The 5,239-nt window shown below is 43.4% G+C and overlaps 1 pseudogene across 1 annotated transcript; it reads left to right on the top strand.

Moving 5' to 3' along the window:
- The first annotated feature begins 1,737 nt into the window (after window positions 1–1,737).
- Window positions 1,738–3,327, top strand: LOC308429685 (protein FRG1-like; annotated as a pseudogene). Its single transcript has 2 exons — window positions 1,738–2,453; window positions 3,214–3,327. The product of its transcript is annotated as a protein FRG1-like (transcript).
- Window positions 3,328–5,239: the final 1,912 nt, after the last annotated feature.

Genomic DNA, 5,239 nt, shown 5'->3' with positions numbered 1-5,239 from the left:
CCAGCCTCGACTGCTCCCTTTTTTTGTTTTTAAAGATTTATTTATTTATCCATCTATTTATTCATCTATTTATCCATCTATTTATCCATCTATTTATTTATTTATTTATCTATTTATTTATTTATTTATTTATTTATTTATTTATTATAAGTACACCATAGCTGTCTTCAGACACACCAGAAAAGGGCACCAGATCTCTTTGCAGATGGTTGTGAGTCACCATGTGGTTGCTGGGAATTGAACTCAAGACCTCTGGAAGAGTAGGCAGTGCTCTTAACCACTGAGCCATCCAGATACCACATGTAGAATTTCTATAAAAGTACCATTTTTAAGAGGCTTTTAATAAAAATTTGCCAGAACATAGCCATGGGTTTTTTTGTTTTCATTGTTTTGTTTTTGTTTCTGTATTTCTCAGTCCAACAGCAAAGTAGATTCGTTGTTACAAAGCTTGAGTCATTCTCTGTCTGGTCCTTTTAAGACAAAGTTTGCTCATTCCTGTATTATAGTAAAAGAACGTTACCATTCTAGGACTTGTGAGATGTTTAGACAGGCACTTAATTAGAACCAGTGTTTTAATACCTTTGAAGACTAACCCAGAGCTAAGTTGCAAAGAACCCAAAATTAGTGTGTTTTGCCCCTTCCTTTCTCTTTTGCTCCAGCACTATGTTTCATGTGTATATCGTGCCTTCCTCCATGAATTAAAGCTCACAAATGATGCTTGTATCTGGTAGACATAACAGCTTTCCACAGCATACCAGCAGAAGGTATGTGTTGGAATAATTGGCTAATGAGACACAGCAAGACAGACTCCCTATGAGACTTAACATTGATGCAGAAGGGAGTTTCCCCTCCCACTCTTCTTCTGTTCCATGCTTAGATACTGAAAAAGAAATCTTTACATGGATTTAACACTTAGGGTTTTCAGTCTGGGCTAATAGTGAAATAGTCAAGGAACAACTTAAAGTTTTACTCAAGGTTGGGGTTTTAAGGCATCATGTAGTAACTTTATTTTCAACTCCAATAAAACATGCCTAACAATGAAGTAATAAACATAGAACAGTAGATATGAGAACACGTGTGAAAATGTGTGGGCCCATTAAATGTTCAGTAAATACAGCTTAAAACAGCAGTGAGGTGTTATTTCTTTCTTACACAAAATCACAAAGAATAAAAATTATATTTTCTGATGATAGTGTCATGGTATGGTGACCACAGAAAGTGAGATTCTTTCCTGAGACAAAGTTCATTATTTGACTCAAAATCTTTCTTTCTTCTTTCCTTCCTTCCTTCCTCCCTTTCTACCCCCACCCCCTTTCTTTGGTTCTTTGATGTTATTGTTATATAGACCAGGCTGGCCTTGAGCTCATGATCCTCCTTCCCCATCTTCCAACGTGCCAGGATTACAGATATGCTCAAAACCATGTCTAATCAAAGAGTTTCCAGAAACATGTAATAAGTCATTCAAAAAAAAAGTTACCAGGACACTGAAAGCTTGGGTACTATTTAAAAAAAAATACCAAAAGGGGGGGGGTTTGTGTGATTTATCTTTTAAATTAAATTCATCTTGGGTCACCTGTTGTTTAGAATGCAACCTGACCTGACATGCCACTTTAACACTTGAAAGACTGGACTCCTGGTATTCCTGAGGGGATTCCTTAGCTCTAGCCATTAGAGCTACTTCCTCCTCCTGGACCTACAGGAGCTTGGCCAGCACCTGCCACTTCAGCGTGCTGAACCATGGCTGATTATTCCTACCTAAAGTCTACCACACTCGTGCTCAAGGGCACGAAAGCCAAGAGTATATATATAAAAGAGCAAAGAGAAAAAGAAACTTGATATTGTGGGAATCTGGTGGATTGTGTCCAACCACTGCTATTGAGGTGGATGAAGGAGGGTACATCCATGGCCTCTTTACACTGGGAGCTCCACACAGAGAAGCTGATGAGGGCCCAGTCCTTCGGAGCAGTTTCCTGCTGTTAAATTATCTGATTCCAGAATTGCCCTGAAGTCTGGCTCTGGAAAATATCTCAGTATAAATTCGGATGGACTTGTTGTTGGGCGTTCGGATGCAACTGGGCCAAGAGAGCAGTGGGGACCAGTGTTTCCAGATGGAAAATGGCTTTACTGGCCTCACGTAGCTGCTTCATCAGCTGTAAAGAGGCAGGTGATACAGAAGCAAAGAATAAAACAGCAGGAGAAGAAGAAATGGCAAAGATCAGACCCTGTGTGGAAAGAGAAACCAAGAAAGAGGATGGCATCCCAGAAGAAGACAGGGGAACCGTGAAGAAGTGGTGTAAGGTCAACTGTGTGAAGAAATTCAGAGCTTCCAAGACCACAAATTCAAAATAAGCAGGGAAGATAGTAGAATTCTTGCAAAGGCTTGGAAAGATGGATTTTTGCACCAGACACTCCTGGACAGAAAAGCCAAAAGGCTGACAGACACTGAGGACATTGTGTGTTATTTTTGTTGTCTCTGTTTGCTTCTTTTCTCTTTTTCTTTTTTTTTTTTTTTCTGAATAAAAATATTTGGTATAAGCCCCCACCCCAAAGAAAAAAACTGGACTCCTAGCAACCTGAAAAGCAAAGCCCAGTCTTTCTACAGCCATGCATGTCTTCATCCCTGCTCTGGGTCCCTGTCTTCCTGCTATTTCTGTTGTCCTGGCAGATGCTCTAGCCCTTCCCAACTGGGATCCATCTGCCAGGATTGCTCTTCAGTCTCTTCCCACTCAGTTTGAATTTTTCCCCTCGTTTCACTGGCCATTGGTGAATGTCAAGTGTCCCCCATCTGATGTGTAACTGGACATGTTGAGCCCCTCTGATTCTCCTGCCTTCAATACTCAGTGTTGAGATTCTAGGCACACACCCAACACCTGTTTATGTGTCGAGGACTTCTTGTAGGCTGGGTGAGCAGGCCAGCATCCTACCATCGGAGCTCCAGCTCAGCCCTGCCACCTTATTTGATCAATTGTTGGTGTCAAGGATCTTCTGCTCACCATCGTTGATCTTGTCTTGAAGTGTCTGGTCATCAACAGTTATTTTCATGTTCAGCACATACAACTGAAGATGACTCTTAGATCGCAGACCCTGGCTCTCAGATTCCTGGCCCCAGCGTTGTGAGTCTCAGCTACCTGGAACTCACTACATAGATGTGGTTGGCTTCAAACTCCCAGAGATCCGCCTGCTTCTGCCTCTATGTGCTGGGATTAAAAGCAGGAACGACCATGCCTGGTTCCTGTACTCCGCTACAACAGAGCCGTTGAGACTGTCAGGGGGATCGAAGCTGGATACAGTGACCCACACCTGCAATCACAGTGCTTGGACCCCTGAGAAGGTACTAGTGCTGTAAATTTGACCAGCTTCATCTATGTTATGAGTTGGAGGGCAGACAGGACGATATAATGAGACCCCTTTCCAAACAAGAACAGCATTACCACACACAACTGCGGAAAGGAAAGGAGTTTCTGAGAATCAGCACCAGGTTTAGGAAGTAGCCTGTCAAACAGATTTGTTGTGGTCTGAAGGAAGATGGCCCCCATAGGCTCACAGGAAATGCCACTATTAGGAGGTGTGGCCTCATTGAGGCAAATGTGTCACAGAAGGTGGGCTTTGAGGTTTCAAATGCTCAAGCCAGGCCTAGTATCACTCTTTGTTCCTGATGTCTTTGGAGGTGGATGTAGAATTCCCAGCTACATGTGCAGCACCACGTCTGCCTCCCTGCCACCACGCATCCCTCCAAGGATAATAGACTAAACCTCTTAACCTGTACGCCATCCCCAATTAAATGTCTTCCTTTATTGGAGTTGCCATGGTTATGGTGCCTCTTCACAGCAGTAAAACCCTAGCTAGTAGCCAGGAAGTATTGTATAGCTTTAATCCCAGCACTCAGGAGGCAGGGAGAGGCAGTTGGATCGATGTGAGTTCGAGGCCAGCCTGGTTTACAGAGTGAGTTCCAGGACAGCAAGGGTTATACAGAGAAACCATGTCTTGGTGAAAACAAACCAAGAAAAAAAAAAATCTAAAAGAAGATTTGTCTCAAAATTTTTGTTTTCATTGTTTTATGTGTGTGGGTGTTTTGCATACATGTGGTACATGAACATTCAGTGTCTCGGGAGGCTATAAGAAGGCATCAGGGTCTGGAGAGATGGCTCAGTGGTTAGAGCACTGACTGTTTTTCTAGAGGCCTGAGTTCAAATCCCAGCAACCACATGGTGGCTCACAGATCTGTAACGAGATCTGATACCCTCTTCTGGTGTGTCTAAAGACAGCTACAGTGTACTTATATATAATAAATAGATCTTTTTTTTTTTTTTTTTTTTTTTTTTTTAAGAAGGCATCAGATCTCTTGGAAGTGGAATTGTAGATGGTTGTGAGCTGCCACATGGGTTCAAGGAGTTGAACCCTGATTCTCTGGAGGAACAGTCACTACTCTTCTACCTCTTTGCCATCTCTCTACCCACAGAGCAGATTCAGCATTTGGTTATGGCCTATCACATATCTGTATCTTTATGTTGTTAGCTTGCTTGACCTTTTTTTTCTTATGACAGAAGCTTGGGTCGTCCAGGCTGGCCTCAAACTCATTCCCACTTGAACTTCCTCTACCACTGAGTGCTGGGATTTGCATGTGTATGCCGCTGTGTTCTTTATGGAGTGCTGGAGTCCAGACCCAGGGTTTCGTGCATGCTGGCAAACATTCTACAGCTGGGCTGCCTCCTTCATGCACCGCCGTGTATGGGAATGAGTATAGATATTTGGTTGGTTGTCTTTAGGTAGTGACAGTTTGTGTCCTAGGTAGAAATGGTAGTCTGGTCCTTCATGTGGAAAGTCATGATCCCAACAGCCATTTCAATGACATCCAAAGAAAGAAAACCCTTTTCTGTGGCAGGATCTTGTGCATCCTGAGATGACCTCAAGCAAGGTATGCATCTGAGGATGACCTCAAATTTCTGATCCTCTTGCTCCGACCTTCTAAATGCTGGGATTGTGGACATCTGTCAACATCTTCAGTGTTGGGATGCTGTAAACACCACCCCTCAGTTACCTGACAGCAGCGGGGTATACCCCACTCCACAGTTACCAGGCAATAGCCAGGTATGCTCCGCCCCAGGTACCTGACACTATAAAAGGGGCTGCTTGCCCCCTCCCCTCTCTCTTGTTCTCTTGCTCTCCCTCCTTTCCCCTCCTCTCCATCCCCCACCCCCATCGCCATGTGCTTATGGCCCGCCTCTACTTCTCTCCTCTC

The sequence above is a fragment of the Micromys minutus genome, assembly GCF_963924665.1.
Source record: "Micromys minutus genome assembly, chromosome: 14".
NCBI lineage: Eukaryota > Metazoa > Chordata > Mammalia > Rodentia > Muridae > Micromys > Micromys minutus.
Note: the sequence above shows the minus strand (reverse complement) of the source record. Positions and strands in the feature narration are given on the sequence as shown.